The sequence below is a fragment of the Eubalaena glacialis genome, chromosome 20, assembly GCF_028564815.1.
Source record: "Eubalaena glacialis isolate mEubGla1 chromosome 20, mEubGla1.1.hap2.+ XY, whole genome shotgun sequence".
Classification (NCBI taxonomy): Eukaryota; Metazoa; Chordata; class Mammalia; order Artiodactyla; family Balaenidae; genus Eubalaena; species Eubalaena glacialis.
Window position 1 is genome coordinate 10,423,444 of NC_083735.1, and position 23,107 is coordinate 10,446,550.

The window sequence follows — 23,107 nt, forward strand, 5'->3', positions numbered from 1 at the left end:
TTAAAGATTTCTAAGACTGTAGCCCATTCTCCGCGAGGCTGTCTGTCAGCCAGGATTCCAGGTTGCGGGCACTGATGTGCCCCTCAGCCAGATATTCAGTGCTGGCTTCTGCTCAAGACCACTCCCTCTTTGTCTTCCTTAGTGACGTTCTTCTATTCTTTGTGAATTCATTTCCGAATCCTAATGGATTTTTGGTGGAATTTCATCAAGTACTCTAGGGAATTTTTTCATAGTCAAAATTATGAAAGTACAATTAATAAAACTATTTAGCCTCATTTCTAGCTACCAAAGGTTTAAACTCATGAAAAAGTATAGATTTAATAAAAATATTTTTCCTACAAAAATGCATTTTAGAAAATGGCATGTGATTGCCATTCAAAAAGTGTAAAACTATAGGGATAGGTAAAAATTAGGTATCTTCCCAATTATGATTTATAATTCCAATGTAAACTTCACTTCAGTCACTTCAAAAGAAGAACTTTTTATAGGGATGGAAGAATTGGTTGACTGATTACATAACTATGTGCATAAATATCTCTTTACTTAAGTACAATTTAAATACGGCTTCTGTTTTATCACACATTCATATAGCCTGTGTATGTTGTTTCTAGGTCTTTAAGAAATTAGCAACAAATGCAGTGCTCGCACTCATTGCCTGTGAGGAAGTTTAAATATCTTCTTCTCTTTTAGATCATTCTCGATACATATATTTCCTTTAATTACATTTCAGATAACTTAACTAGGACAAAGCGCTGAAACTCTGGCAAGAAATATTCACATAGTCTCCATGCATTTCCCTGCATTTGCTGATGTAGGATTATTTCATAGGTTCTTCTGAGCCTTTTGAACAGCTATCAGTGGTGATCACTTCAAGTGGTGCTGATAGGCAGCCTGCTGTCTGTAGTCACAATAGCTTCCAACCTCTGAAGGCCAGCACCAAGCCCACCTTTGCCCAGGAGCCCCATCTGTGATCCCAACCACCGAAGCCTGAGCTTCTTAAACGGGGTACCTGTGCCCTAGCTTTTTGTGGTATGCTAGAAAAAAAGCATGGGGACCTTTCTGGAGACTCCTTTTATGGGGGAAAAAATGGTGTTTTAAGTAAATAACAGATATTAATGAATTATAGCAGCAACATCAAAGAAAATAGCACTTCTGTTTACATCTCCAGACCTTCAAAGAATCAGAGCAATCAGTCTTACACTGTAGAGAGATTTCAAGGCAAATATTTCAGAGGCATTCATCTAAGCTATCAAGTCAATTATATTATTCTTGGCTGAGAACTCCTTGAAATGTTTTTATACTATGAAAGTTTTATACTAAGAAAGTTTTAAATAAACTTTCTTCATTCCCCTGATCTTAGAAGTTTGAAACCAACTTACAGTGCTAAGCTTAGCCTCTTGAAAAGCAGCAAATAAATTTTGCTTTTATAATTTTAATACATTTGAAGGTATTTGTTATAAGAGATACTGTTACATTCTGACTTAATACAGCATTGCTTCATAAAAAATAAATGTTTACTTCTGTTAAGTAGGATGGTTTTGAAATGTCAACATCAAAACTAAGTTTTGCAAACGGCTTTGACTTACTAAGGTTGGGAACATATTAATTCTCAGTTCTTATTAGGAAACACAGTGTTTCTCATTATTAAAAGTTTAAACCCAGAGTCACAATTTTTCTATTATTGTTTGCTTTTAAACTCAGATAGAAAGACATGTTTGTTTGTTTGTTTGTTTGTTTTTTTGGTACATTCAGTTTCTCACTAGACTAAAAAGCTCTGGAAATTCAATACTTCTATTATACAGAAACTTTAGTTCAAAGTTGTGGTTCTTTGTGACGTTTCTATTTCAAAACCTACTGAACCCAAATATATATATATACACACACACACACACACACACACACACACACACACATATTTTAGGCCATGAAATCACAGAAAAAAAACTTTGTTTATTATAAATTTCTTACACCTCAACTTCACCAGTTTATTTAGCCTTTAACTTATCAGGCACATTTTGAATTATTTATATATGTAGGACACTTTCAGGCATGAGGTTCCAAGGTAAGCGGTAGGTGAATAAGTACACCACTAAGTACAATGCTGAGATATGTGGCACAAGTGCCCAGTGCCCAGTGGATGGTGCGGAGGTCGCTATTGACTGAGATCAATGGACAAACCTCAGGAGAAGGTTTATCCTCAATCTCTTTCTGTAAAAACAAGCAGTGTTTGTTAAGATGAAGGTGGGGCAATGCATGCAGGACAGAAGGCATGCATAAATAAAATAGATGAGAAGGTAGAAAGTGTGAAAATTTTGATAATATGGAATTTAGCTTTTCCCTACAACTTAGATAACAGGAGTAGGAAATTGGCGTTAATGGCACAAATCATGGTGGTCTGTGATGGCTGAGGTAAAGCTTTGTATATTATCAGTTAATAAATTGAAAACTATTAAATCATTGCATAATTATATAAAGGACCAAACAGTAGCAGTATGAATTGAATGATAGTTTTTTTTGTATGTTTTAAAAAAGTAAATGAAATATGAAAATATATCTCACCTTTGAAAAGAAGTGCCAAATACAGTTCCTAAATATGACTTTATCAACTATCCCATTTTGTGTTCTTTCTTTTCATTTTAAAAAACCTATATATAGCAAGATATGACACTTTTTAAACATTGGAATTTTTTCTGAATCTGTGAATCTTGAAAAAGTAATTTTAAATTTATTCTGCATTCTTTTATCACAAGGATCCCTGTGTTGCTCCTTTAAGGCACACTACCCCCTCTCCCACCTCTGCCCCATCCCTTACCCTCTCATTTCTACAATTTTTTCATTCCAATTATTTCACATGAATAGACTCAGAATATGTAATTTTGGGGGATTGACTTTTTATTTTTGCTCAGCATGGCTGCCTACAGATTCATCCATGTTGTCGTGTGTATCAGTGAAAAGTTACATACCCACAAAAACCTGTACACAAATGTATATAGAAGTATTTGTAATATCCCCAAAGTGGAAACAACTCAGAGGTCTTTCAGCAGGTTAATGGGTGCATTATACCATGGAATACTACCCAACAGTAAAAAGGAAATGATTATTGATAAATTCTTTTACTTTTTTTTTTGTCTTTATATTGAAATGGGTTTGTTTTAGGCAGCAGATAGTTGTGTCTTAGTTTTTTTTAATCTGACAATCTCTGTGTTTTAATTGAAAAATGTATCCTATTTACATTTAGTGTGATTACTGATATTGTAAGGCTATATTTATCTTCTTATTTATTATATTTATCCCATTCATCCCAAAACTTATTTTATTTGTCCCGTCTGTTCTTTGGTCCTCTTTCCCCTTTTGCCTTCATTTTATTAAATTACTTACATGTTTTCTACAATTATATTTTATGTCTTTTTGGCTTATTAGCTATAACACACCTCAGTATTTTAGCAGTTTCTTTATAAATGATTGTGTACATCTTTGACTCATCACAGTCTATCTTCGAGTAATTACACCACCTTACGTATAGGTAAAGAACCTTATAATAGTATACTCCTATCTCTCCCCTTCTGATCTTTGTGCTATTTTTTCATGCATTTTATTTTTAATATGTTATAAAGTCATGCTAATTGTTATTTGAACAGTTAATAATCTTTAAAGAAAATTTAAATAATAAAAAACGATTTTACATGTTTACCTATGTAGTTATCAGTTTCATAGTTTTTCATTCCTTTATGTATATACATGTTTCCTCTAGTATCATTTTCCTTCTACATGGAAGGTGTCTTTCAACATTTCTAATAGTGTGCATCTGCTGACAATAAAATCATCCAACTTTGTATGTCTGAAAAGGCCTTTGGTCATACTTGCTTTACAAAGAAAGTGTTGCTAAGAATAAAGTTTCGGTTGACAGAACCTTCCATTCAGGGCTTTAAAGATGTATCTGCAGTGTCTTCTGACTGCATTGTTATTGTTTCAGTAGAAAAATCTGCCACCCTTGTCTTTGTTGCTCTGTATGAAATGCGTCTTTTTTCTCTGACTGCTTCTAAGAATTTCTCTATTATAAATTTTGAGTAATTTTATTAAAAGATGCCTTGGTATTTTTTTGAATGTTTTTGCTGCTTAATGCTTCTTGGATCTATAGGATTATAGCTTTCATCCAATTTAGAAAATTTTCAGCAATCATTTCTTCAAATATTTTTCTGCCCATAATACTTTAGGAGCAGAAAGGATTGTGTGTAGGTTTGACTGTTTGATGTTGTTCTACACCTCACTGGTTTTTCCAATTTTTTTTTAGAAATTAGTATTATTATTTTTTCTGGGTATTTAATTTTGGATAGTTTCTATGGCTTCAAGTTCACTAATCTTTTCTTCTGCTCTGTCTAATCTGACATTAGTCTCATCCAGTATATTTTTTATCTTGGACTTTGTATTTTTTATCTGTAGAAATTCAGGGTTTTTTTCTTTATTTTACATATCCCTTTTCTCTATTTTACCTTTTTAACATGTGCAATAAAGTTATAATAACTTTTAATATACTTTTCTGTTATTTATAAAATCTGTCATTTCTGAGTCCATTTTTTTAATTTATTTTTTTATTCTTTAATATTTTTTTTGGCCGTGCCAGGCGGCGTGTGGGATCTTAGTTCCCCAACCAGGGATCGAACCCGCCTCCTTGGCAGTGAAAGCATGGAGTCCTAACCACTGGACCGCCAGGGAATTCCCTCTGAGTCCATTTTGATGAATTGATTTTGCTCCTTCTTATGGGTAATATTTTCTTGCTCTTTTGCACATCTGGACATCTTTGATTATGTGGTAGACATTATTATCTTTTGGGGTCTAATATTTTTGTAAGATTATGACAGCTGTATTAACCATTTATTTCATCTATGGTGTACTCTATAACTATCATTACATTTTTTAAATTATATATTTATGCATGGACCTTTGTTTTTGTTTTCTTATTTTTGACTCATTTTATTATATTCTCATGTATCTCTTAGAAAGTTTATTACAGATGCATTAAAATCTTTGTTCCTTTTTGTAATACCATTGCTGCTGATAGGATCTTAATCCTGTTGTTGCTTTGAAATACGTGTGCTCCTCGCCTGAATGTTTATTTTGGTCTCTGAGATCAGTTATCTTTCAGCTCTTCTGGAGGCAGTGTGGGTGAGGGAAACCAGTAAGCTTCGTGCTTGGAAAGATGTGGTATAGAAAATCGGGCACCAGAAAGTTACTCTGCTGAGGGAGTCAAGCTAGATGCACAAGAAGGAACAATGTTAGAATGAGAACTAACTTAGATTGTAATGAATCAGATAGGGAGGGTGAAAGGAAGCATCAAGGAAGAAACTCCTTCAAACCAATCTGACTTCGTCTTTTCTTGGCTCATCATTCACTCAGGGCTTCTAAACTACTGTGAGTTTGCTCTTGAGTCTTCTGCACCAGGAGTCCACATCTCATGCTGCAGATACAAGGCACTGGCTGAAAGGAAGCAAAACTAGATCTCTCACAACCACTTTCCTGTAAGCACCATCCCACAGCTGTGCCTGGCCACTTCCTTCCCAATGCCAAAGTCACCCTCCAGCACAAGCACAATTCAAAGTGGGTCCCTTTAACTCACTGTTTTCTTGGTATTTTTCTTGGTATTTCCTCTAAGATTAATCGTGAGGGAAAAAATCCAGCAGTCATAGTATAGTTGAACCTCTTGGCTCCTACTTGCTAACTTATCCACCAACCCTATCTATTAATTGTGTGCATAACATTGCTGCTAAAACTAATCACCTAAACTCAGTGGCTTTAAACTCAGTGATCATTTATTTTCGTGGATCTCCATGTAGGCTGAGGGTCAGCTTCTGATGTAGATGTTTCTGCTCATGTCAGCTGGTTCACTCGTGGATCTGTGGTTGGCCAGGTGTTGATGAAGTAGGCTGGATTTGGGTTGGGACAGGTTTGCTCCAGGATTCTGTTATCATCCCCTTGGATCATCAAGCCAGCCCGAGCATGGCCTTGTCATGAGAATAAGAGAGTTGCAAGAGTGACAGTTCCAAGTGATAAAGTGCTTTTCAAGACAGATTGCATCACATCTGTTAACATTCCGTTGGCTAAAATAAGTAACTTGGTTGACCCTATAGATGAAGATTTATATATCCCCTCATCCACAGTGAGGGAGCATTTGGTATGTTACATGCAAATGGTGTATATTCTGTAATACCTGGATCAATAACTCAACATCCTTCATTCATCAACTCTTTCCTCAGGGTTCATAGAGTGGAATTCAGGATTCTTAATATATTTCAATTTTGTTCAATTTCTGTTGCTCCACACATTGCAAGAGAGTTCACCTTTTTATAGTTTTCTCTGATTAGCTTGATTTTCTCTTCTTTTATTATCTTCAATAATTAAATTTACAGTGTTGATCCTTTCTGAAAGGTCCAGTAATGAGTCCAGAATGAGAAGCCAGAGATTAGAGTATCCTTAAAGATGCTATGCTTTCCTATACCTACCATCTCGAATCAATCTTTTCTTAAAGAGTTTTATTATAATACAAATATTGGAAATTCCTAGCATATCTCTAGAAAACTAGTTGATTTAAGAACAAAAAAGAACTGATATGAGGATAGGTGTCTGAGATTCATTGTAGGAGTTGTGGACTAGACACTGAAACTTTGTGGCCAGTATTTAAATTCTGCACAGGTTTGTCACCTACAGTTTTACTTTCCCTTGATAGTATGTAAAGAGTTTTCCCTTTGTATTAATGGCCTATTTTGTTGGGTCAATCTGGAAAATAGAAAGAGTTTAAAAATGAAACAAACAAAAGTCATAATATGACTCAGTCCATGCTATGCATACAAAACTGATCAAAAGTACAGATTCTACCTTAAATGCATTTGTTTAATCAGAAGAAAATTCAAGTTTACCATATTCCTAGGAATGAAGCTCAATTCATACCAAAGCCTGTCTCTCTCATAGATCTCTGTCAACAGTCACAATCTCCCAATTCCAGAGTTCTTGCCTTTTTACCATGGGATATGGTCCCAGAGCTTTAAGGCTCCTGTTGCAGGTTTTGATGGATGTATGAACTCATCCAAATGACAGTGCATTGTAAAGACGAACGTGTGTATGCTGGCAACTATGACAACTTGTTAGTTGTATTCAATTTTTTCTATCCGTCACAGATGTATACAGGACCTAGGATGAGTGAAGTATTGCCAAATTTATAAGTTATGAAGAGCTTCTAATTGAAATCCACCCTTTCTAACATATCAGAGTGAGCTGAACTCAGAAATGCTGAAGTGCCCTTGACTAGAGATGTCTGCTGGCTATTTTCCTTGATGGCCCTTCAAGAGCTAGAGTTTCCTCTTGTTCTCCCAAACAATAGGTGAACAAAAGTACAAAAGTAAATATTTGGGTGAAATTCATGCAACCCAGTCGTCCACAGCTCTCTTTTCGTTCATGTAACTAAGGCAGGCAAGAGTGACCTGTACCAGTTATCTATAGCTGCATAACAACCCACCCAAAACTTGGTGGCATAAAGCAAAACCAAGCATGTGTTTCCATGATCTTTCATGGTCCTGCAGGCTGCCTGGGCTCTGGGAGCTGGTTCTCACTTACTGTTTCCCATGCAGCTGTAATGAGTAAGTGGCTGGGCTAGAGTCACCTTGCAGTCCTTACTGGCTATCAGCTGGCACCCAGCTGCAGATGTTGCCTGGAGCACCTACGTGGCCTCACCTTGTGGTCTGGCCTTCCTCCCACCATGATCCCTGGGTTCTAATAGCAAGTGTCCCAAGAGAGTGCAGAAGCTACATGGCCTTTCCTCACCTGGCTTTGGACGTCACACAGAGGCACTTCTATTATATTTCATTCTTCAGGGCAGTTAGAAAGCCCTCCCAGGTTCAAAGACAAGGCATGTAGACACCACCTGATGATGGGAGAAATGCCAAAGAATGTGCATATGTGATTAAAACCAACACGTGACTATTTACTGTTCTTAAATGTGGAGTAGGATTGGAGCACATTGGGATAAAAGAGAATTGATTCAGTTGTTCTCTTGTGTAGCCCAAGGCATACATAATTTTCTCTTAAGGTCTTCTGACATTGATTTCAGCATTTGTTCCCTGATTGGATGCTAAACTGGAATGATCCCTCTGCCAGTTTTTATGCTGCTTTTATTCTCATTGTCTCACCTTCCATTAAGTGCCCTAGGTAATTAATAGTGCCTACTTCTTGAGAATAATTGGCTGAGTAGTAAGGGATGTGAGGCCAACGTGCAGTAAATATTTTCTGAGTTCCATATTAAACATAGCATTAGTAATCCTCATGTTATCACTTGATTGCCCCTGTGGTGAAATTATTAGGCAATTATTTCCCTAAAACAGCATTTTAATGATAAAGATGAAAATTATACAGTTTGCTTTAGTCATTATTTTTTCCTCAAGGTTAATGCATTTGTCACATCATATTAAACACTCATACTAACCATTAGAACACTTCACAGTGTAAACATAGATGTTTCTGTGCGACTAATAAAAAGAACAAATTAGAACAGTTGTCACCATTATTCTCACGTTTGTGAATAATAATAATAGGATGTGATAGATTTTTTTTAATTTGTAGGACAAATGAAACGATTTCTGTGATTCTGTGTGCTTCGTCTTTTAGGCATTTAATAGAGTCTGTGAGTGCATGGTTATAGCAATGACAGTAATGTTAGAATCAAACACTGGATTTCATGTTGTAGCATTTAAACCAAAAGATGTTTCCAGTTAAGGGTAATTGTTTTCTAGGAGAAAATAGCAATTCATTTTCAAATAGTTTTTTTCATTCCTGTAGTTAGACACTAAATATTATTTGACAGGAGTTTGGTTCAGTATAACATGACCTGAGCCTTCCCCTCAATATTTGAGCTAAAAGACTCTTTCAGTTGACCCTAATCTACTAGTTCTATATTCCCTATGGTTTGAACTGCAGGGCTGAAGCCTGCTTTGGAAAATCTCTTGGGTCCTTGCTTAAAGGGAAAAATGATCCAGAACGTGTAAGTCCATTAGGACAGGTCCTAATTCTCTATGACTGATAATCTAGGGGGATATCTTAGGTGGAGACTGATCAAAAAGAATTGATGTGGGCAGCCAGATACCCTGTGTTTACTACCCTGCTTATCAGAAACAGAAAGAAAGATTTAAACTGGTATGAAGATTCCTAGAAGGATATGAGTTGTGAAATATAGAAGCACAAAAACTAAAAACCACCAAAACAGAAAATCTGTCCGGTCCAATAAGGAGATCACCCCAATTTTATCAGTTTGCTAAAGTGAGGTTTCAGGTGAAGCTGGCAAATCTATGTCACATATTTTAAAGGCATATCTGCTAGTGTTTAAAGCTATATGTGAACTCATTTCCTAGTAAACTGACTCACAGCGTTGTAATAGAGAATAGCTCAAGATAACAGACAGAATCATAGACCTCGGGCTGATTCAGCCCCATCTGCACATCCAGCGTGCCTCCTCTTCCTGCTGGATCAGAGGCCTGCCACTAAATCTAAATATTTGATGTTTTGGAAGCGAAAACCTGTATATCACACCCAGTCCACGCTTACCCCCGGATTCACCCCACTGCTCCCACATGCTGAACCCGCAGCTGCTTGCTCCACAGAGGACTTACAGACACAGACCATAATTTCATTTCTGAGCCCTGCTGGATTTTTGGTTTCTCTCTGGGTGAGGACCCTGCAAAGCCTTCATTGGTCTGGTAGCGATGACCCTTTAATTCTAGAGATCAAGCCCAGTCGTGTAGGACCCACAAAGGCTCCTACAAAACCACCTGAAATCACACCTAATTGCGCTGTAGATGTGGCATCTGCCTCCCTGTGCGGCCGGAGGATGAAGGTAACACACCCTGAAGAGCCGTGGGGCTTAATGCCCCTTGGATGGAATTTTGACTTATATAGAATACCAAAGAATCAGGCAGGAAAATTCCTCTTCCTGTCTTCTCCAGATGGATGCGTATGACGAACCATGTTTGCATGCTTTTAAAGGAGACATCCCATAATATGATGACCAGCTTTATTCCTGTGCTGACTTTTATCCCAAACTCTCACTTCCTGGGAATCCCCCCAAATGCATTAGCTTGTGTAACATCCCCACGGCTTTATGTTCTAGTGATCCTAACCTAAATTAACCTTCTACACCAAAAGAATATCAAAATCTTACGTTTTATTTATATTTACCATCTATGGTACAGCCATAGAATTTTTCATCGAGATACCTCAAGTCTATCTGGTCAGATGCCCTCGGAGGCTCTCACAACTGAGGACCTGCTGCATCCGTATCCAGGCACCTGGGTCCGGGCTCCCTTCACTTCTGGACACAGGCCTCCTCCTGCAGAGGCTCTGCTGTGCCCAAGTAGAGGGTGGACTTCACTTGTGTGGGTCTCAAAGTTTTCACTTTCTGCCTACTTTTTTTAGGTGCAACAATTGGACTATTGTGTTGGGATCAGAAAGCTGTTTTTGCCATAAAAACTGAAGTAAATAACAGGGGAAATGTTAATGATAAAGAATAAATAGGGAAAAACTCAAGGGTACTTCCTGAATGAAGTCCAAAATTAATCATAACACATTGTGACACCATCCTATTCTAATGGCAGATTCTTGGCTTCTTTTTGTTTCATTAGAAGCATTAACATTTGCTTATGGAATCATGATGAGTATTTGAAAGATGATTATTCAGTTGATAGAAACTAACTGATAACTAAAAGTTTATATATTACCAAATTTTGTTACTGTTTGGTTTATTTTTTATAAAGCATAGTAAATTAAATGTAACAGTTTACAAACATTTCAGCACTATACATACTGATTTTGTTTTGGCAAGTGGGATAGTTAAACAAAGGTCAGAGAGAATGATTCAGATTCAACTAGTTGACAATATATGACACACTATGCTGAGAATTTCCCCATTTTCATTCTAATTTAATACTAAACACATCCCTTGTCATAGGTTTGAGGACAGTGATTTATGAAGAGGTCAGATAACTTAATCAGGGCCACCCAGCGATTGAGTCGTCGTGGAGAGGACAAGGTCTCTGTCCTTGTGTCCCTCTCAGAGTCTCAGTCATGTTCCACTGTATTCATTTGTGGTTTATGTGTTTGTTTTTCTTCAGAAGTGAAAATGATTGCTTTAAGAAAGTAAATGGAAAATACTATGTAGACAGTAAACATTCTTTCCACAGGGGAGATCTTGTAGCCTGTTTCCCAGTACGAGGTTCTCTTCTATTCCAGGGGTGTGGGAAGATTGCACTTCCCAAGTGAGTTGTTTTAGCCAATGAAATGCAAGCAGAAGCAACAGTTTTCATTTCCCTGCAGAAGCACTAAATTGGTAGCACTCAGCTCTCAAACGACTCTTCCCTCGCTGGGCTGATCTGAAAAGCACACGTTGATGCAGTTATCTGTCATATGACTGAAGTGGTCAGGAGTACTGTAGCGAGCCAATATATAGTGGGGAGTTACCCTGAAGAGCTGCCTGGACTCACGGAAAGTATTGTGTGAGTGAAAAGCACATTTTTATTGGCTTATTCCACTATGATCTGGGGCTGTTACAGCAACTTAACCTATGCTATACTTTCCAAGTTAGGCATCATAAATTACTTATGTTTGTTGTGCTAATCTCATTAATACTTTCACTTCTTTATTAACAAACATTGATATTTAAACTGACAACCTTTGAAAGCTACTAAAAATGTTTAGTGAGTGATGAAGCACGATCAGTTTCTATCTCAGCAATTATTTAATTGATGCAGTTAGACGTTTTAAGGCATTTTTACTGCTTTTATTTTTTATTTTGTTCGTATATAAACAAATGGCCCCACCAATTTTTCCTCATAGCTTTGACGTTATCATAGAAAAGTGTTTCGTGAAAATATGATAATAAAAAATAAATAGAGATGTGAATTGCGTGGCAGACAAAGAAGATAATAAATTAGTTGATTTGGGACATTGGAAAGTTCAAATCTCTCTAAATAATTTTCTGATTTTCCTCTGTGTTTTTAAATAGCATTATTAATGTATAATTTACATACCATAAAATCCACTCATTGTAGGTTTGCAGTTTAAAGATTTTTAGAAGATGTATAACTTGTACAACCATAACAGCAATCCAGTTAAGAACATTTCCATCGCCCCACAAAAGTTTCCTTGTGCCCTTTTGTAGTCAATCGCAATTCCAACCCAAGTTCCAGACACACCCTGATCTTCTTTCTGTCTCTATCATTTTGCTTTTTTAGAGACATCTTATAAGTAAAACCATACAGTATGTCATCTTTCTTTTACTTTGCATTATGTTTTTGAGGCTCTTCTGTGTCATAACACGTAGTAGTGTTCATTCATCTTATTGCCGAGTAATATTCCATTGTAAGGATGTGTCACAGCTTATCAATTCACCTCATTCGAGATGTTTACAGTTACTGCTTTCTATAAATAAAGTTTTTCAAAACATTTTGATGATGTCTTTTTGTGGAAATGTTTTCATTTTTCTTGGATACATAAATAGGACTGAAATGCTGGGTCATATTGGAAGCATATGTTTTATTGTTTAGAATCTTCCAAATGGTTTTATTAGTTTACATTCCCCATGACCAGTATAAGAGGTTTCCAGCTTCCTTACACTCATGCCAACACTTGTTATTTTCAATCTTTTGCATTAAAGCCATTCTAGTCAATGTCTAGCTGTGTCTTATGATTTTAGTTAGCATTTTCTTAATGACTAATGATGTCGACCATCTTCTCATATGATCAGGATAACCATTAGAACAACTTCTTTGGCTTCATATCTATAAGAGGCATGCTTCAGATGTAAGGACACACATATGTGAAAGGAACTGATGGAAAAAGGTACTCCATTAAAATGATAGAAAAGAGAGAAGGGGAGACTATGCTTATATCAGACAAAATAGACATTAAGCCAAAAACTGTCAGAAGGACAAAGAAGGACACTCTATAATGATAAACGGGTCAGTACGTTATGGGTATATGTATGTGTCCAAAATAATTAAAGATGTGCAGTTTTTCTGTATCAGTTCACCTTAATAAAGCTATTTAAAAAGAATACTATTGTGAATGATATTGTGTTATTTCAATTTTGTTTTCAGATTGTTCATTTTAGGATATAGGAATACAGTTGGTTTTTGTATACTAATCTATCCTCAGCCTTGCTAAACTCATTCAAGAGATCTTGTATGTTATTTTCTAGATTCCGTATGATTTTCTATTTATAGAATATGTCATTTGTGGGATAAAAGGAGTTTAATTCCCTCTTTATAGTAGCTGTGCTTTAATGTCTTTTTCAGCCCTAATTTTACTGGCGAGAACTCCCATTCCAGAGTTAAATAGAGTGGCATCTTTGCCTGGTGTTCAATCCTAGTGCAAAAGCATTCTGTCTGTCAATGTTAAGTATGAATTTTCTTCTAGCAGCGGGTAGGCCCTTCAGTGTTAATGTGTCTCTCCCTAGGTCTAACTGCAAAGCAAGCGCAGCACTTGGCCTCCCCACTCTGTTCTTCTGTTCTGGTGGGGCCTTGCCACCACACAGACCACGCTGAGTGAAAGAAGGCCAGTTATGCCTTCATGAAGAACTGGGCAGGCACTTGGACGTGCCTCTGCTTATTTCTTTCTTCATCACATTTAAATCCCTATTGATCGATGATTAAGTAAATCGAATCAACTTAAACAACTTCCAAAATGATGTTTTTTTTCGAACCACCTGCATCAGTCTCCACATTCTAGCCCAGTTCCCATGTCCTGCCAAAATGCAATCCTATAATCACAACAGAAGAATAAAAACACTCCAAAATTTCCTTCATTAAACAAATATCAACCGTTAATCAAATGTCAAAGCACTGAGGATGTGTGTGGTTATATTGCCTTTCAAATATGCAATAATAAATTGATCTAACATATTTTGAGTAGGGCATAGGTAGATAATATATATATTTTTTAATGTATTTATTTACTTATTTATCTTTGGGTGTGTTGGGTCTTCGTTTCTGTGCGAGGGCTTTCTCCAGCTGTGGCGAGCGGGGGCCACTCTTCATCGCGGTGCGCGGGCCTCTCACTGTCGCGGCCGCTCTTGTTGCGGAGCACAGGCTCCAGATGCGCAGGCTCAGCAGTTGTGGCTCACGGGCCCAGTTGCTCCGCGGCATGTGGGATCCTCCCAGACCAGGGCTCGAACCCGTGTCCCCCGCACCGGCAGGCAGACTCTCAACCACTGTGCCACCAGGGAAGCCCGATAATATTTTTAAAGTACTTCCTAATACAGAATACTTGTTTTAATTCTCTATTCCAAGATAAAAAGAATGCCTCCACTTTCTGGTAGGACTCTATCAGAGCCCCATCAGGACACACAGGCTGTGCCCTGCTGGCTTCGTTGCCGCCTGTGGACCCGACCCTACAGTGTTCAGAATATGTTTGAGGGCACGCCCTGTAGTTACCACAGTAGAAACAGAGTGTTGCAGATGGCTGCTTTGTTCTGTGGGTCTAAGACCATCCCCATTGGCTCCAACTTCATTTTCCTGGCTTTCTGCCCTATTCTCTCTCTCTTTTCCCCAGTTTTATTAAGATATAATTGACATATAACATTGTATAAGTTTAGATATACAGCATAATAATTTGATACATCAAACTAAAAAGCTTTTTAACAGCAAAAGAAACCATCAACAAAATGAAAACACAACATACGGAATGGCAGAACATGTTTGCAAGCCACACATGTGGTAAGGGGTTATATTAAAAATATATGAGGAACTCAAGAAATGCAATAGAAAAAGACATAAGTAATCCAATTAGAAATGGGCAAAGGACCTAAACAGACATTTTTTCCAAAGAAGATATCCAAATGGCCAACAGGTATACGAAAAGATGCTCAACATCACTAACCATCAGGGAAAAGCAAACCAAAGCTACCACACCTGTTAGAATGGCTGTTGTCAAAATGACAAAAAAATAACAAGTGTTGGTGAGGATGTGGAGAAAAGGGAACCCTTGTGCACTGTTGGTGGGACTATAAATTGGTGCAAGCACTATGGAAAACACTAGGGAGCGTCCTCAAAAACTTAAAAATGGAACTATCCTATGATCCAAAAGTCCCACTTTTGGGTATTTATCTGAATGAAACAAAATCATAGTCCTGAAGAGATAGTTGCAACCCCGTGTTCATTGCAGCATTACTCACGGTAGCCATGACGTGCAAACAACCTAAGTATCCATTGACAGATGAATGGATAAATTCTGCCTTATTCTCAGTAAGTCCCGTTGATCATCTGAATCCCCTCCTCCTGGCGTTACCCATAGCGCTCTGCTCTACTGCCAAGACCAAGATACGCTGCCTAAAATCTTTGTTCCTTTCCTTCACTGATTTTGTGAGCCATTTAAGCATGATTCTTTCTCTGTACCTATATTATTTATAACAAATATGCCTGCTTTTAAAGCTAAGGTATATTAAATTTTTGAATATATTCTCAATGCCTAGTAAATTTACATGCATATTGAATGAAGTCTTACAGTTATATGAAGATTAGAATTATATATGGACCCATCACCCTTTCATTGTAATGATCTAAGAAAATACTCCAAAATAGTAAATCGGCAGTAAGAAAGAATTTCAATATCATATCCATCACTTTGGCATAGTTCTGAAAAATGAATGTTCACTCTCGAGGTGTGAAAGGAATATGGAGATGAGGTGAGAAAAAGGAAACAAGTGTATCACATGTTGTCTGAACTTGGAAGTCGTTTTGATTAATGCAACAGAGCTTAAAGAAAAAAAAAAATTCAGCAAATACAGAGTAACCAACAAGAAACACTTCCATTTTCATGTGCTGCATTGGAGATAGACTTATTCATGTGGAAACCCAAGTGAGATAAAACATGCTCTTTCTCCAGAGGGATGAGCAGAAAGGGCTTCTTTGTAAATTCTCAGAGAGGAATTATTCTTTATGACCAGACCTCAGTGTGTTGCCTTGAATAAATTCTGGTGCTGAGTAAAATGTTTCTTTTGTTGTTGTTGTAGATAAATAAAGTAAAGGTGAAACCATTATTCTTTTTTTCTCATTGTGAGGATATCCAGCATCTTGTGCAGTCTCGGGATATTCAGTATTTCCAACATGTTCTTGTACTGAATCCCAGTAACTAAGGCAGGTCAGATACAACAAAATTCTCCCTTGCAGATGCTCTAAGAGAAGGAAAACTCATTCACTTACTGAAGAGGATACACAGCTTCCTCTCTGTGACATTCTCGAGATATGTTCTGCATCATTAACAGTATACCCTGAAGTATTCTGAGCCATAGAAGAAATAGGGCAGATGTGGAAGAGGGATTAAAAGAAGAAGAGATAATGTAGAGGAGATAGCCACTGAACTTGTTTGCAACCTTTTCACGTGCACTCTGAAATCTACTGCTTCTTGCATTTGCCCTGAGTAGCCTCCCGAATCAATCATGGACAGGAGCTCATCTCTCGCGCGGGGATTCCTGGGGTAGTCCTGGGAGTGGAGGTTCCTGACATAGCCCTACAGACCGGAACGAAGCCAGGTGAGAAGCTGAAAAAGAACTCAGGCAGGAAGCCCAGACCAACGAAAACCTGTAACATCCACCGAGAGGGTGAACAAGAGCAGCAGAAGTGGGTACAACACAGTAGGATGTAAACTGGGGCCGTTTCTTTACACTTTGTTCATGAGATTTCCTCACCGTTCTGCCAGCTTCTGTCTCCATCTATTGTTTTCTCCCACCTGTCTTAGAGCAAACACCCTAAATATCAAAGAAACATTTGTAGGAAGTAAAATCCCCAGGAAGTTTACTCAAATTTGGTTTGCTAAAACTAGTCCACCCTGACAAGTTAGGAAAATCTGTGGAAATATCTCAGATTCCTCATGGGGGGAATCGTTGTATAGTGGAGGTGGGTGTGCTGTGGAACCACAGAGACCAAGGCTTCATGGGAAGCATGGCCCTTAACAGCTGTGTGGAATGTCGCCTCAGGTCATTGAATCTGCTTATTCCTCTTTACAGAACTTAACACCTCCCCCCCAGCAGGTTAGTTACAGGGATTAATGCACGTAAAGCATACGTGTGCAGGGGGTACTCACATGATAGTAGTTCTCACACACACACCGACTCCCTGGCTTTTTCCTGTTAGTTTGGAGAGTACAACATCAGAAATACATGAGAACTGGCATTTCAGGAATGGCCTTAGATAGGTTTGTCCAGCTTTGGGAAGTACATCAGATCCAATGATTGGCATTTTTCAGTGAGTGTTTGGATAAGTATGAGGGGATATACTTATCATGAGTAGAGATCTTCAAGCATCCTGTGAAGTGGAAGCTGGGAAAATTACTGGGAAAATTTCAACAGAGATCAAGTGTATAGTTGGGGGTATAACTTTGGATATATTGAACCAGATAAGCTCAAAATTCCACTTCACTGTTCATCCTATTTTCTCTTTGTTTCTTTAACACGGTGAAATACATTAATATAAACATGTGTAAGTGTATGTATATGTATGTCTATGAATATGTATGTGTATATGTATAGCTGCAGGTAAAATTATAGGCATAGGTCTACATAAGTGTGTAAAAGTGTATACACGTGTATGTGTGTATACATATGTGTGTGAGCCTTAGTATGTGAACAGAGCCAGGATATGGAAGTAGCCCTGCCTAAATGTAACTCTGCTCATGATTTACCTTGAATAAATCATTTAACATCATCTGTTTCTTCTGGCAAGTGGGGAAAATAACATCTGTCCTACTATTATCACAAAGAAGACAGCAATGTATAATTAAGAACACTTCCACAGCCATCACCTCTTTTAATCATAGCAGCTGTGACAATCCGGATATGATAAATGTGAAAATTATTTTTAAACTTTAATGCAATATAAAAATATTATTGTATCTAGAAAAAAGTATTTGGTTTTAATGTTTGAACTATGACCAATATGCTTATTATTTTCCTAAAATAAGAATGGCAGGTGAAAACAGAAAATTATGATATCTAGTAACCAGTGAAGATTTTCTACCTATTGCTAAATACGTTAATTAACCATGTGCCAACTGTTATCAGTTGTAGAATTACCAAGTAAAAATCTGAGGACCTGACAAGGAATGTGTGCGTGCGTGCGTGCATGTGTGTGTGTGTGTGTACATCCTTGTGTGTTTAATTTACTCACATTGGCTTTCATACTCTTCTAACCGACACAAAATTATCTATCGTTATTCAAAACAAACCTGCCTTCTTGTTTGGCAAGATTGCTTCTCTAAATGTCAAACATTAATTTTATATTACATTTTCTGTTCTTGTAATGGGGAATTTTGTCCCTATGAATTAACATTCTTTTCACTCTTTTCATGAGACAAGTTTTTCTCCTTCAAATATGGATACAGCATAACTCTTGTTACTGAAATTTCTTTCCTGAGAAAACCATATTATAATACTTTAAGCTCCATATAAACTACAAATTTGGTATGCCTTCACTTTAGTATATGTTTTGTAATTATTCAGGTTCTTTAATCTTATCAAATATTTCTAAAATATTGATATTAAAGCACTTTAATTCTAGAGAAGAGGTTCCTGATTCTGCCTGAGTATCAGAATTTTCTGGGAACCTTTAAAAAATTTTTGCAATCTGCGTTCCACCATAGACAAAAGAAGTCAGAATCTCTGAAATGTGGGATGTGGGAACCTGTTATCAATATTCTATTAAGATCCATGAGTGAATTCAAATATGCAGCAAAGACTGAAAATAGCTATTCCAGAGTGATATTAATGTAGCAGATTTATCACAACATCCTCACCTGAGCCAGACTCAGTGAGCACTGATGGTAAAGATGGATGAATGGGTCACAGGCTGTGCCATTGTCTGGACCCCATCCTTAAGCACTGTTGGCTCTTGTGTATTGTACCCCTCAGGCTGCATGCTTCATCAACACCAAGACTGCTCACTTTATTACAGACAATTCATGACTAAATATTCTCTACAGTTCTTATCTTCTGACTGTAGCAAGGCTTTCCCAGTACTGTCAACTACACTCCATGACATACGCGGACAAATTCCAAAACAACTCTCGGGCGGGCTGGTGGGTGGTGTTAGGAGATGAGGACTCTGGGATCCATGGTGACGCCGCCCATCACGGTTACACAGAACCGCACTGTGGGCTCTCCTCGTGAGCGTGCTGATGAAGTTTGACGAATCTTTCTCTCTGCTTATCATAGCTTCCTTTATAAATCTTCTTATCAACGCAAATGCTTTTTTTTAATTTTTATTTTGGAACTAAGTGCCTTTGTTTCACCCCTTTAATCCATTTGTTTCTCCTTTTGTGAGAAACGTTCAACTTCCTTAGTCTGTGGGTCTTAACCAGCAAGCATGTTAGAATCACCTCAGAACTGATTCAAATGAAAATACCAGATTCTATTTCTGGGGATTCTGATTTAAAACTCTGTGGGTGGAGCACAGATATAGATTAATACTTTTAAAAGATACCTTGGTAGGTCAGTTTTGCATTCCTATATAATATATATATATTTTTTTGCCACAAATGTACTTCAGGAGTAAAGACCAAAAGCATGCATCTTTCAAGAGTAAAGCCAGAAAATCCATTTTCATATGCATCACATTGGTGTATAAGACACATCCCAATTTTATTAAAACAACACATTGGACATAAGTATAATTTTTTTAAAAAGAGAATTAGGTAATTTTTATACCTGTGGATATGTGGTTTACTATATTGGGATAAAATAAGCAATTATGACTTCTGGGTGAAATAATTTTCCAAAAAGTCTAAATGAAAACCAAGCTCACTTAGCTGAAAAAATGTGTGTGTGTGAATATATATACAAAAATATATAACTACTTTATTATGTATTATATACATTTTACATTTTAATGGTAAATCAGTGACTTAAAGCAAATGTACTCATAAAGTTCAAAATGACACTCAGTTGGAGCAAATACTAGTACTTTATTTCAGACTTTATTGGTAATAAAAATTAACTCTCCAAGTCAATCAAGTCCAGGAAGCACAGAGAGTCCCATACAGGATAAATCCAAGGAAAAACATGCCAAGACACATATTAATCAAACTATCAAAAATTAAATATAAAGAAAAAATATTAAAAGCAGCAAGGGAAAAGCAGCAAATAACATACAAGGAATCCCCATAAGGTTAACAACTGATTTCTCAGCAGAAACTCTGCAAGCCAGAAGGGTGTGGCAGGAAATATTTAAAGTGATGAAAGGGAAAAACCTACAACCAAGATTACTCCACCCAGCAAGGATCTCATTCAGATTCGAGGGAGAAATTAAAACCTTTACAAACAAGCAAAAGCTAAGAGACTTCAGCACCACCATACTAGCTCTACAACAAATGCTAAAGGAACTTCTCTAGGCAGGAAACACAAGAGAAGGAAAAGACCTACAATAACAAACCCAAAACAATTAAGAAAATGCTAATAGGAACATACATATTGATAATTACCTTAAATGTAAATGGATTAAATGCTCCAACCAAAAGACACAGACTGGCTGAATGGATACAAAAACAAGACCCATATATATGCTGTCTACAAGAGACCCACTTCAGACCTAGGGACACATACAGACTGAAGTGAGGGAATGGAAAAAGATATTCCATGCAAATGGAAATCAGAAGAAACCTGGAGTAGCAATTCTCATATCAGATAAAATAGACTTTAAAATAAAGAATGTTACAAGAGACAAAGAAGGACACTACATAATGATCAAGGGATCAATCCAAGAAGAAGATATAACAATTGTAAATATTTATGCACCCAACATAGGAGCACCTCAATACATAAGGCAAATGCTAACAGCCATAAAGGGGAAATTGACAGTAACACAATCATAGTAGGGGACTTTAACACCCCACTTTTACCAATGGACAGATCAACCAAAATGAAAATAAATAAGGAACACAAGCTTTAAATGATACATTAAACAAGATGAACTTAATTGATATTTATAGGACATTCCATCCAAAAACAACAGAATACACTTTCTTCTTAAGTGCTCATGGAACATTCTCCAGGATAAATCATATCTTGGGTCACAAATCAAGCCTTGGTAAATTTAAGAAAATTGAAATCGTATCAAGTATCTTTTCCGACCACAATGCTATGAGACTGCATATCAATTACAGGAAAAAAATCTGTAAAAAATACAAACACATGGAGGCTAAACAATACACTACTAAATAACCAAGAGATCACTGAAGAAATCAAAGAGGAAATCAAAAAATACCTAGAAACAAATAACAATGAAAACACAATGACCCAAAACCTATGGGATGCAGCAAAAGCAGTTCTAAGGGAAGTTTATAACAATACAATCCTACCTCAAGAAACGAGAAAATTCTCAAAGAAACAACCTAACCTTACACCTAAAGCAATTAGAGAAAGAAGAACAAAAAACCCCAAAGTTAGCAGAAGGAAAGCAATCATAAAGATCAGATCAGAAATAAATGAAAAAGAAGTGAAGGAAACAATAGCAAAGATCAGTAAAACTAAAAGCTGGTTCTTTGAGAAGATAAACAAAATTGATAAACTATTAGCCAGACTCATCAAGAAAAAAAGGGAGAAGACTCAAACCAATAGAATTAGAAATGAAAAAGGAGAAGTAACCACTGACACTGCAGAAATACAAAGGATCATGAGAGATTACTACAAGCAACTATATGCCAATAAAATGGACAACCTGGAAGAAATGGACAAATTCTTAGAAAAGCACAAACTTCCGAGACTGAACCAGGAAGAAATAGAAAGTATAACCAGACGAATCACAAGCACTGAAATTGAAACTGTGATTAAAAATCTTCCAACAAACAAAAGCCCAGGACCAGATGGCTTCATAGGCAAATTCTATCCAACATTTAGAGAAGAGCTAACACCTATCCTTCTCAAACTCTTCCAAAATATAGCAGAGGAAGGAACACTCCCAAACTCATTCTACAAGGCCACCATCACCCTGATACCAAAACCAGGCAAAGATGTCACAGAAAAAGAAAACTACAGGCCAATATCACTGATGAACATAGATGCAAAAATCCTCAACAAAATACTAGCAAACAGAATCCAACAGCACATTAAAAGGATCATACACCATGATCAAGTGGGGTTTATCCCAGGAATGCAAGGATTCTTCAATATACACAAATCAATCAATTTGATAAACCATATTAACAAATTGAAGGAGAAAAACCATATGATCATCTCAATAGATGTAGAAAAAGCTTTCAACAAAATTCAACACCCATTTATGATGAAAACTCTGCAGAAAGTGGCATAGAGAGAACTTACCTCAACATAATAAAGACCATATGTGACAAACCAACAGCCAACATCGTTCTCAATGGTGAAAAACTGAAACCATTTCCACTAAGATCAGGAACAAGACAAGGTTGCCCATTCTCACCACTATTATTCAACATAGTTTTGGAAGTTTTAGCCACAGCAGTCAGAGAAGAAAAAGAAATAAAAGGAATCCAAATCGGAAAAGAAGAAGTAAAACTGTCACTGTTTGCAGATGACATGATACTATACATAGAGATACATACTATTACTATACATAGAGCATCCTAAAGATGCTACTAGAAAAATACTAGAGCTAATCAATGAATTTGGTAAAGTAGCAGGATACAAAATTAATGCACAGAAATCTCTTGCATTTCTATACACTAATGATGAAAAATCTGAAAGAGAAATTAAGGAAACACTCCCATTTACCACTGCAACAAAAAGAACAAAATACCTAGGAATAAACCTACCTAAGGAGACAAAAGACCTGTATGCAGAAAACTATAAGACACTGATGAAAGAAATTAAAGATGATAAAAACAGATGGAGAGATATACCATGTTCTTGGATTAGAAGAATCAACGTTGTGAAAATGACAATACTACCCAAAGCAATCTACAGATTCAATGCAATCGCTATCAAACTACCAATGACATTTTTCACAGAACTAGAACAAAAAATTTCACAATTTGTATGGAAACACAAAAGACCCTGAATAACCAAAGCAATCTGGAGAAAGAAAAACAGTGCTGGAGGAATCAGGCTCCCAGC